General features: G+C 45.0%; 1 protein-coding gene across 2 annotated transcripts in view; it reads left to right on the top strand.

The window, feature by feature from the left end:
* Nucleotides 1-55: 55 nt before the first annotated feature.
* USP20 (ubiquitin specific peptidase 20) overlaps nucleotides 56-12,111 on the top strand; it is a 45,724-nt gene continuing 33,668 nt past the window's right edge. For both annotated transcript variants that reach the window (XM_010587569.3, XM_023544840.2), the window contains exon 1: nucleotides 56-164. The gene's annotated coding sequence lies outside the window, so the exon portion shown is untranslated. The remainder of the gene's footprint in view (nucleotides 165-12,111) is intronic.

Raw genomic sequence — 12,111 nt, 5'->3', positions numbered from 1 at the left:
CGCACCTCTAGCCTAGCCTCGCCCCCGCCGGTTGCGTCAGCCTCTCCTGATTGGACTGCTGTGGGGCAGGAGGCGGGGCGTGGCCGCAGGGCCAGAAGACCCCTCACGGCGCCGCGGAGGGCGCGCTTGACTGACAGGCGGCGGCGGCGCGGTTACGACAGCAGGTGAGTTCCGGACCGCCGCTAGCTGCTTAGGGGGGCCGGGCCTCTCGGAGAAGGGGCGACTGCAGCCCCGCTCCGGGCCGGCGGGGGCCTGGCCCTGCCAGGTGCGCCAGACGCCGCGGCCAGGTGAGCGGAGCCCGGGCTTCCCCGGCCCCCGCCGCCGCCCCCTCCCCTCCTCCGGCCGGCGCCTAGCGGGTCCCCTGGGGCTCCGGCGCCCCATTTCCTAACCCCCTTTCCGAGGGCTCGTTGCTCCTCTGGAACAGGGGCAGCCCATCTCTTTGATTTCTGTCGGGGGCCTGACCCAGCGTTGGAAGCATGCGTGTGGCGTCTCGGGGCGCTGACTTTTCTTTCCCCGGGGTTTTGGGCCCTGTCGTGCGTTTTTTTTTCTTCAGGGACAAAAGATGATCACCTGTCCGTAACTGTGATGAATTAAAGTCCCAGCGCCGACTGGCCGGCTAATAATGGCCTGAGACCACTCCTCCCAGAGGAGAGGAGCGTCTGATGTTTTGAACCCTCTGCGAGGGTTTGAGGCCAGAGGGCTCCTGGCTGCGTTGAGCGCTTGCCCGATGCCTCCCTGGACCTTCCCGGGTCTTGTTTTCCTCCTTTGTCGGGAGGACAGTCGCTCTGTCCTCTGTTCCTTCCACCTAGAGGATGCTGCGAGGATTAAGTTTATCTGAAAAACGGCATCAAACGCTTAGGAAATAACACTAAATGCATAAATAATGGCTTATCATGGGGACTTTAAGGAACCGCCTTAAGTAATAGTTGTTTTCCTTTTATCAATATAGGCCGGTCCTTTCCTTGGATACACCTACCTCTTATTAAGCACTTACTATGTGGCAGGCAAGCATTATCTCATCGAATTCTTCCAACAGCCTTGTGAAGTAGACTCGGTTATTATTTTACTTTTTACAGATGATGATACTGAGGCTCAGGCAATATGTACCTAAAGTTAAACTGCTAGGAAGGTGGAGCGAGGATAAGTAGCACGTTTTGCACAGTACCTGGCACAGTAAGAGTTCAGTAAGTGTTTGCTGCAGCTGCTGTTATTACAGCTCACTGGCTGGGGGCGGGGGCGGGGCTGGTGGAGTCTCTTTTGGGTTCCGTCTTCTGGAACACCATTCTGAAGCCGGGCAGCATTCTGTAATGTCTTACTTTTCTCTGGAACAGCCTCCTCTGAGATCGTTACTCTCTGTCTTGGATTGGAACAAATAGTAGACTCAAGAGTTTTTGGAACAACCTTTTGGGTTGATCAAAAGCCTCGTATTAAAAGTCCAAAAGTCTTGCCCTCTGCAGCCTGCTTCAGCCAAACCCAGATGCCCATGAGAACCACTGGACACTGTGTCCCCGTCAGCTGAAGGAAAGGCTCCATGGGCATTCCTGCAGGAACCCAGGGAGTTAACCTCTAGGGGTCTGCTGGTCTGGCGTCTGCAGCTCTTGCCCTCTCAGAGGTAGCTCTGAATTTGCCTACCTGGCAGGGCTGTCACTGCACGACACCAGCTTCCAGGGGGCACTGGACAGTACTCTCAGGCCATTTCTGGAAGGCCAGAAGACCAGGCACATTTCTAGATTCTCCCCCTTATCTGAGGTCCCTGGGAGGAACATGTGGTCCAGTTGAGCTGCACCCCTGGGTGGGGCAGGAGTGCCAAGTGATACCACCTGGGCTGGGGCAGATCTAACTGAGACTTGTGTAGCACCGGGCCTACACATCGTTAATGTTCAGAAGGTGGCAGCTTTGATTCTGGCGGTGGCTGGACTGAGGGATGAAGACCCTTCAAGTCTGCTGAACCTCTTTGGGGAGTGGGATGGGATTGCTCCTCAGAGAGAGCCTCCAGGAAATTTGGATTCTCTTCATTTCAGAGCTGAGTCTTAAGGTTTAATCTTATTTGGGAGTTTGGTTGTTTAAGAAAATGTACAGGCTCGGCTTAGGTTTGGGTTGGTTTGCGATCTCCTTTCTGGAGCTAGATGAAATGTTGGCTCATTTCAGGGTTCAGTGAGCATTAAGTCCAGGAAGGTTTGGGATCCAGCAAAGTGATACAGCTCAGAGCCTAGCACATAGTAGGTGATATTCGATGAAAGTTTGTTGGACTAATTCGTTTATTCAACAGATATTTACTGGACCCATACTATATGGAGCAGATACTATTCTAGGTGCTTGAAATACATCAGCGAGCAAAAGACACAAAAGATCCTTGAGTTAGTGGAGTTACTTTCTAATAACAATAAAATGTGAAGTACAGTAGAAGATGATGAGTACAATGGAAAAGAGAAAAAATGAGCAAGACAAGAGAAATCAGGAGTGGGAGGGAGGATTGAATTGCAAATTTAAATAAGTGAATTCTGGTTTGCAGTTTATTTGGTAATGTGACAGAAGAAGCGGTGGACTGAGTCACAGGTCCTGGGTGCAAGTCCTGGTTCTGGTAAATTGCTGTGTGACTTTGGCCAAGAGCCTTCCCTTCTCTGAACCTCTTTTCTCACCAGAGTCCCTGCTGTAACCATTTATCAACTGTGGGACCTTTGGTGCGACTACTGCTTTGTAGTTGTAGGTGTTTTCAGACCCAAAATTCTGAGTCTGAGTTTCTGCTTGTACTTTACTGACTCCAAGGTTTGGGGCTTCTCAATGACCTCAGCTGGTCATCACCTCCAGCCTGCTAACCCCCAGGAACTGCCAGCCTGAGGTAGTCCCAAACCTACGCCCTGTTCAATGAACTGACTCTCATGGAGCCCAGAGCAAAGGGCAGTACCAGGCTTTGGGCTGTGCAGAGAAATTATCCTAGACTTCAAGGAATTTAAATTGAGTGGCTTAGGAAACCCTGGTGGCATAGTAGTTAAGGGCTACGTCTGCTGACCAAAAGGTCAGCAGTTTGAACCCACCAGATGCTCCTTGGAAACTCTATGGGGCAGTTGTACTCTGCCCTATAGGGTCGCTGTGACTCAGAGTTAACTCAACAGCAATGGGTTTGGTTTGTTTTGGATACTCTCAGATGAGGCTCTTGCTACTGCCCTTGTGATGCAGGGGAAGCTTCCTTTGGAGTCTGGGTGTTTGGACTGGGGGAAGTCAAGATCCTCCCCAGGGCAGACTGGCCAGGTCTCTTTGGGTCACTGGGTAGTGGACGGTTCAGAGTGCTGGCTCCCAGGCACGCAGTCCTGGATTTAAATCCTGGCTCAACCACTCAGCTGTGTGACTTCTAGCCAGTTATTCCAGCTCTCTGAGCCTCACGTTCTCCACCTTTAACTGGAGCTAGTGTTTAGTGATGGTGCCCACCTCCCAGGGAGCTGTGAGGATTCAGTGAGTTCAAGACAGGGAGCTGCACACGCTGAGGGGTGAAGGGAAGGGTGGCTAAGGCTGAGGGGCACATGAGGAGACCTGGAGGTATGTAGGAAACAGGACTTGTTAGGGCAGAGATGGGGGACCGGGAGTTCTGCTCCAAAAGCCAAAAGGATGGTGGGCTTTTAGGGAGTTAAGACTGGGCTAAGGGGTGGGGTGTGTTTGGGATTTCAGGAAAATGGAGTTGTTTGGTGGTATAATGGAGAGAAGAGAGCAGGAGGAAGAGAAATGGTACATGTGCAGAGGGGCAGAGGGGACATGAAAGGGTATGGGCACACACATGCATACAGGGATGGGCATATGGGGGTGGGGATGGCTAATGTGGTGAGGATCCATGGGGTCAGGGCTGGAGGGGCTCCCCCGCATGGGTAGGAGGCTCAGCAGCAGCACTGTTATGGTCCTGAGGGACTGAGCTACTCACTGGGAGGAGGAGATGTAGCCAGAACCTCCGGGAAAATGATGAGTAACAGGCACCCGCGGCCTGGTCCCAGCAACTGGTACCAGGCCTGGATGTGCTGACTGACACTGCCTACAAGCTGGGTGGGCCCTGCCCCCTCAGCTTTGCCTCTGTGGGTGGGGCAGGTAGGAAAGGAAAGTACCTGCTTATCTTAGTTATCTAGTGCTGCTGTAACAGAAATACCACAAATGGATGGCTTTAACAAAGAGAAATTTATTCTCTCACAGTCTAGTAGGCTAAAAGTCTGAGTTCAGGGCATCAGCTCCAGCTTAAGGCTTTCTGTCTCTGGGGGAAGGTCATTGTCATCAATCTGCTCTTCTAGGAGCATCTCAGCACAGAAGCCAAAGGATGCATTCTGCTCCCAGTGCTGCTTTCTTGATGGTATGAGGTCCCCATGTCTTTCCGCTCACTTCTTTCTTTTATATCTCAAAAGAGATTGACTCAAAATGCAATCTAATCTTGTAGGTTAAATTCTTCCTCATTAACATAACTGCCTCTAATCCCACCTCATTAACATCACAGAGGTAGGATTTACAACACATAGAAAAATCACATCAGATCACAAAATGGTGGACAGTCATACAATACTTGGAATCATGGCCTAGCCAAGTTGACACACATTTTGGGGGGACACATTTCAACCCATGACACTGCCCTTATTTGTGGTTAAAGCACCCTGGGCCTGGAATGGGTGGGCTCTTTGCCAGACATACTGACTCCTTTCCTCTTGCTTTCTTTTCCCCAAAGAGGAGGGAGTTCTGGTGGATCAGGAGGGAGAGGTACTCTGTAGTCGATGTGATGGGGTCACAGCCCTGCTGCCGGGGTAAATGAATAATTTATCTTATAAGGCTCAGCACAAAGTTGGTTCCTATGAGGCAGAGGTTAAAGATGTCCCGAATGTCCAGCTTTTCCAAACTACTGTACCACTCCATTGTCTCTAACATCAACTCCTCCTCCTCTCAGTACCCTCCTCCAGTCTTTGGGTTCCTGCAACATCTCACAGAACTCATGAACCGTACTTCCATTTAAGTGGTTTATTAGGGAAATAACAGGGTACAACTCAGGATCAGACACAACTCAGAATTAACAGGAACAACTCAGGATACAGTTCTTGATCAGGACAGCTTCTTCTTGCCCTCTGCTGCTGGGCTCATGCTCGGGGCTTTGTTGGGTAAGTGCTACAACTCTTGGCACCATGGGTCAGCAATCCTCACCACAGCCGTCCCTTGCTGGTCTCTTGGTTCCTGCTGTCTCACACCGCTATCGCTCTTGCTACTGCCATGCCACCATCTCTCGCTGTCTTCCATGTTACAGCTCTTCCCTCTTTCTCTCTGTGTCACACTTTAACCCCAGCAGGATGGCAAAACTGACCAATCCCCTTGTTAGGGTTCCATATACCTTATTTGTATGGCACCACCTCATAAAGGTGCCGTGTGCCTTATTTGCACTATTAGCAAGCTGTCCAATCCATTTGGTGGACCACAAGCACCTTATTTGCATAGCCCCACCCAATCATTTGGTAATACATACAAGACCATGGCGAGAAAGGCCAGTTAAAAGTGATCCATTGCACCACATTTACTGAAGCAGATAGGTCTTTCTCTCAGAGAGCTGCCAGGTGTGTTTGAACTGTCATCCTTTTGGTTAGCAACTGAGCTCCTACTCGTTGTGCCACCAGAGCTCCTTATGTATGTGTGTGCGTGTGTGTATGTGTATATATATACCAAAACCCAGATGCTGTGGAATCAGCTCCAACTCGTGGCAACCCAAGGTGTCAGGGTAGAACTGAGCTCCACAGGATTTTCAATGACTGGTTTTTCAGAAGTAGATCATCAGACTTTTCATCCGAGATGCCTCTGGGTGAACTCGAACCTCCAACCTTTCAGTTAGCAGCCAAGTGCCCTAACCATTCGTGGCACCCAGCGTATCGTCATCGTCGTTATTATCACTGATCCATTTGACAGTAAACTGCTGGCATCATGACTCTTTACCCTGAAATATTTCGGGGAGTAGAGTCTAAAAACAAGGACGTGATAATACATAGTCAGAGAATGATTTTCACCTTCAGAAACTTTAACACTGATCTGGGTTTTTTTAATCCATATGTAGCCCATATTCAAATTTGCCAGTTGTTCCAGCAGTGACGTTTATGGCAGTCCCACTCCGCATCCATGATCTAATTTTGTCACGTCTCTTTAGTGTGTTGTCTGGAACTGTTTCTCAGCCTTTGTTTGTTGCAAAAAGGAATATTTAAGTTGTGGGGAAGAAGCAGAGGTTCTTAGCAGGAATTATGGCTCAGAGGTGCCAGCTGCCTGAGAACGATGGGAGAGGTATTTGAGGATTTGCTTCAGTCTGTGGGGTCACCTTTACTGGCTTTTTGTGTCTAATCTCTAGAAAATGAGCTTGGACCTTAAAATGTAGCACTGCTGTGGGCCGAACTTGGTCGATGTTGCTGCATTTGCTTGCTAGACTGATCGGCCTATGTTGTCCTGGGCAGTGGAACCCTGAGTGAAGATTCTGATAGAGAGTATTTGAATTCTGACTCCTCCACACCCTTCTGTGTGACCATGGGCATGTGATTTACACTCCTACAAATCTCAGTTTCCTAATCTGTAAAACATGGCCAGTAACACAAATTACAGTACTAAGAATTTTTTGAGCATTCTTGCTGTACAGATGAATACAGAACCTGAGCCACCCTGAAAGTCCGTGTGTTCATAAGTCATTATGCCAGATTCTTACTATGCATTGTTTCACTTCATCCTCACAGTAATCCTAGTTGCTGCATTGCCCCATTTTATGGATGGGGAAAACTGAGGGTTGAGTGATTGATTTAACTAAGGTCACACAGCTGGCAAGTGACAGAGCCTAGGAGCTGAACGCAGGGCCAGCTGTCTCCATTATTGCCGTCTGCAATTATAATCACCTCCCAAGGTAGCATACATGAAGCAACTGACATGCAGTAACAGCGCAATAAAAAGTGCTGTGGTTAGTAATTATAATACCCCAGTGGCTGCACGCAGGTACCCTGGTGTTGAAACACGGACTCTGTGCCCCATGCGGGCCGAGCCCATGCTTCGCTTGTTTTCTGGGGCCGCAGATCAACACTTGGCACTGACAACAGTTTGTGTTGGTTGGGTACCAAGATAAAATGGCTTTCAGACAGTTGAGACAGTACGACTCTGCTAAACCCATCCACTTCTGATCTTTCAGGTACTATATACATGGAATACTAAACACCCAAGGTTTTCAGTACTATCGTTCAACTTTTCTCTTCAAATGAACTGATTTTTAAACATTTAATTTTAAAAAATGCTATAAAATCTTAAGCTTCCTCTGCTGGTACACTCAGACCACTGGTAGGTAGGTAAACTTGTTTTATCAATATATATCTAGATTCATCAAAGCATACTTACATGGTACATAGTACTTTTTCTTTTTTGTCAAAGATGTAGTCCAAGACTTATATTACAAAATATTTCTTATTTACAATGGCAGAATACATACACACTCACACACACACACAAAAAATACCAAGTATCCTATAGTAGGAAAGTGATTGAGTTATTGCATAGCCATGTAATAAAATATTTACCCATTAAAAATGAAGTTTGAGTTCAGAGTCCCCAGGACTACCCTCGTTTGGTGATTTGATGGAAGAACTCACAGAACTCAGAAAAGCTGTTACACTTTTGGTTATAATTTATTACAGTGAAAGCATACAGGTTAAAATCTGCAAAGGAAAAAGGTACATAGCATGGAGCCCAGGAGAAACCAGATGCAATCACCCAGTTGTCTTCTTCCAGTGGAGTCTCACAAACAGCACTTAATTATCCTGGCAAGAATGTGTGACAACACATATGAAGTATTGCCAACCAGGGAAGCTCACCTGATTGTTGGTATCGAGGGTTTATTACTGGTGGCCAGTCATGTAAGCATGGAGCCTGTAAGTGACTGACCTTAGTTACTTAGTCTCTAGTGCTCTCTAGAGGTCAAACTTACCTAGCATGTCCCAAGGCCATAGGCAAACAAAAACAGGTCTTCACCATAAATCCCATTGTTAACATAAACTGTGAGGCAAGGCCCAACTCCCCAGGTATACAAAGCCACTATCACCAAGGACCCAGAGGTTGTCTCCCAGGAGCCAGTCAAGGGCCAGTTCTGAAGACCTTGAGAATGTGTGGGATATGGACAGCGCAGGCTCACTGAGTTGACCTTTTATTGCACAAAATTGTTGAAATTAAATTTAGTAACATGAAAAATGTATAATATAAACAAAAACCCATATGGAAGCTGTATCTGTTATATTCCAGTTTAGTTTTAAGAATTATATGTTCATATATATAAAGAAGACAACAAATGCAACCATATTTTTTCTGTATAATAGGATTACAGGTGATTTTTTATCCATTTTATCCTTATCCTTTTCTAGGTGCTACAGAGATGTATATTAATTTTATTAAAACAAAACCAAAATGAATTTTTTTATTTTCAGGATATGTAGGAGAAGAAGAAAACTTTTAATCTGACATAAACGTAAATGAGGCAAAAACAGAGTTGTTGAGAGCAAATCTTCGACTGGATGAGTCATGTGGAAAGCTGTGCTATTTAAGCCATCCAGGTAGCAGCTTAGAAGCCCTTGGTTGGGGCCTCTGGCACCACTCGTGCTGCCGCCCTCCCTGCTCTGAAAATACGTTCCACTGAGGAATGGGCCTTGAGTGTCGTGATCACTTTACGTGGGCCTGGGACAGTGTCTGGCACAGAATGACTGCACACCTGAAGGAACAGCAGTTGCTCTGTGCTGTTAGATGGGGGACAGGCCTGTGTGGTGAGAGCCTCCAAGAAATTGAGGTTCTGTTATCCAGAGAACTCTTGGGAGTCCAGGGAAAAAAAGCAAGCATAGTTTCAGTGAGGGAAACCTTACATCCTAAGGAAGCTAGACACACGTTCTCCTGATTTTCTTATTTTGAACTTTTTAAAAATAATTAAAAGTAACTTACTAGGTTATTTATTACAAAAGCAATACAAATTTATTTTAGGAAATGCAGATGAGCAAAAAAGGAGGAAATTAAAATCACTTGATTCCGTCCTCCCAGAAATGGATAGCATCCTTTCTCCAGGCATGAAACAAAATTATTTTACAAAAATGAAATTTTACTGTAATAGTGTTTTATATCTTTTCGCAATTTCAATCCATTCAACAAATATTTAAGACTCCAGACACTACTCACCAAAGTAGGTTACCAAACACTGTCGTGTGAACTGTGTGTCAATTGATGTAGATGTCTCCCAAGTCTATAATCCTTTCCCTTCGAGTCTGGGAACTTCATCCCTCGAGGTGTTTGGTTATGTCTAAGAAGTGCCCTGACTGTGGCCCTTGTGTGCTCTATTGTCCATGTTAACGTATGAGCGGCACCTGCAGTCCTGTAAGTAGCACTAGCAACTGCTACACCTGTATTTCCTCTTGGGTATGCTCCCTTAGACTCGCCCACACCTCTTGGCATATCTATCTACCTGTATATCCATTTGTAAATTATCGTTTGTCAAGACTATCAGTTTTTTACATGATGTCATACTACATGTATCATGTATCCTTCTGCCACTTTTATTTTTCTTCCCCTTGTTTTTATTATTCAACATTGTTCCAAGATTTCTCTGTGTTGGTAAAATAAGTCTCAGTCATTTATTTAAAGTGTGACCCCTCCCCAAGGTTTTAAATCAGCTTTACTGAGATGTAATTTATATCCAATAAAATTGGCTCCTTTAAAGTATGTGGTTCAGTGAGTTTTGTCAAATGGTGCCTCTTTGCAGTCAACCTCCTCCTCCACCCTAGCTGCAGGTAACGTCTGAGCTGTTTTGCTTGCATTTTCTAAAACGTCATATAAATGGAATCATGCATTATGTATTCTTTTATTTATTTGTTGCCTCGCATCTTTCACTTGGCATGATTATTTTGAGATTTATTCATGTTGCGGGGTATCAGTAGTTTATTCCTTTTGATTGCTGAGTAATTTTCCCTAGTATGGATATACCACAATTTGTTTATCCATTCACCAGTTGAGGACATTTGGGTAGTTTTCAGTTTTTATGTATAATGATTTAAAATGCTTTTAATCAACTTTATTGAAGTGTAATTTACACCCAATAAAATGCATGCACTTCAAAGATATAGTTCATGAGATTTGGCAGGTAAATGTAAACCCGCCCCAATCGAGATCTGGAAAACCTATTGCTGTTGAGTCAATTCTGATGCATAGCGATCCTGTAGGATAGAGTAGAACTGCCCCATAGGGTTTCCAAGGAGCACCCGGTGGATTTGAACTGCCAGCCTTTTGGTTAGCAGCTGTAGTTCTTAGCCACTACACCATCAGGGCTTCCGATTAAGATCTAGAACATAACAAAATCACAAAGTTCCCTCATGCCTCTTTGCTGTGTAGCTCCACCCTTTCCCCATGCCAATCAGTGGCCCCATTTCCATCACCAAAGAGTAGTTTTGCCTGTTTTGAAATTTCATATGAATAGAATCAGGTAATATGTATTCTTTTGTGTCTGACTTCTTTTGCTCAATTTAATGTTTCTGGAATTTTCCATGTTGTGCACATCAATAGTTCTTTATTCTTGCCATTAAAAAAGAAAAGCCACCGTAGTATTCCATCATATGAGTATTCAGCAGTTTGCCTATTCAGTCTCCTGTTGATGGCCATTTGGGCTGTTTCCAGTGCCTGGCTGTTATATATAAAGCTGCTATGAATATTTGTATACAAGCCTTTGTTGGACATATGTTTTCATTTCTCTTGGGCAAATACCTAAGACTGGAATTGCTGGGTGAGATAATGGGTATGGTAAGTGTCTGTTTAACTTTGTAGGAAATTGCTCTTTTCCAAAGCATTTTATACCACTTTACCCTCTCCTCAGTAGTATGTGAGAATTCCTACACATCTTGACATCTCCAGCAACAGCTGGTATTGTTGATCTTCTTAATTTTAGATATTCAAAGAGGTGTGAGATGTTATCTCCTGGTTTTAATTTGCATTTCTCTGCTGACTAATGCTGTTGAGCGTGTTTTCATGGGCTTATTCTTAGCTGGTGAAGTATCTGTTTCAGCCTTTTGTTCACTTTAAAAAATTGGGTTTGCTTATCCTTTTGTAAATTCTAAGAGTTCTTTAGATATTTTGGATATAAGTCAGATATACGTGTTGTGAGTCTTTTCACCCAGTCCGTGGCTTGCTGTTTCATTTTCTGAACAGTGACTTTTGAAAAGAAAAAAGTTTTAGTTTTGATAAAGTTCGGATTATCGATCTTTCCTTTTATAACCAGTGCCTTTTGTGTCCTAAGACCTTTGATTAGTTCAAAGTTGCAAAGGTTTTCTCCTATGTTTTCTTGAGAAGTTTCAGAGTTTTAATTTTTATGTTTGCTTAACTCTGTAATCCATTTCTAATTAATTTTTTATGTATAGTATGAGACAGGAGCTGAAGGTTTTTTTTTTTTTCATCATATAAATATTGTAGTTCCACTACTATTTGTGGAAAAGACCATCCTTTGCCCATTGGATTACATCAGTGCCTTTGTTGAAAGTCAGTTGACCATGTATGTACGGGTTTGGAAACCCCAGTGGTGCAGTGGTTAAGAGCTACAACTGCTAACCAAAAGGTCGGCAGTTTGAATCCACCAGGCACTCCTTGGAAACTCTGTGGGGCAGTTCTACTCTGTCCTATAGGGCCACTGTGAGCCGCAATCAAATCGATGGCAACAAGTGGTTTTCTTTTTTTTGGTTTAATTCTAGACTTTTCTATTCTGTTCCATTGAGCTGTATGTTGTTGTTCGGTGCCATCAAGTCGGTTCCAACTCATAGCGACCCTGTGTACAACAGAACGAAACACTGCCCAGTCCTGCATCATCCTCACAATTGTTATGCTTGAGCCCATTGTTGCAGCTACTGTGTCAATCCATTTCATTGAGGGTCTTCCTCTTTTTTGCTGACTGCTTTACCAAGCGTGATGTCCTTCTCCACATACTGGTCCCTCCTGATAACATGTCCAAAGCATGTGAGACAAAGTCTTGCCGTCCTTGCTTCTAAGGAGCATTCTGGCTATACTTCTTCTGAGACATATTTATTCATTCTTCTGGCAGCCCATGGTATATTCAAGATTCTTCATCAACACCAT

The sequence above is a fragment of the Loxodonta africana genome, chromosome 9 (genome assembly GCF_030014295.1).
Source record: "Loxodonta africana isolate mLoxAfr1 chromosome 9, mLoxAfr1.hap2, whole genome shotgun sequence".
In the NCBI taxonomy this organism is placed as follows: domain Eukaryota; kingdom Metazoa; phylum Chordata; class Mammalia; order Proboscidea; family Elephantidae; genus Loxodonta; species Loxodonta africana.
Note: the sequence above shows the minus strand (reverse complement) of the source record. Positions and strands in the feature narration are given on the sequence as shown.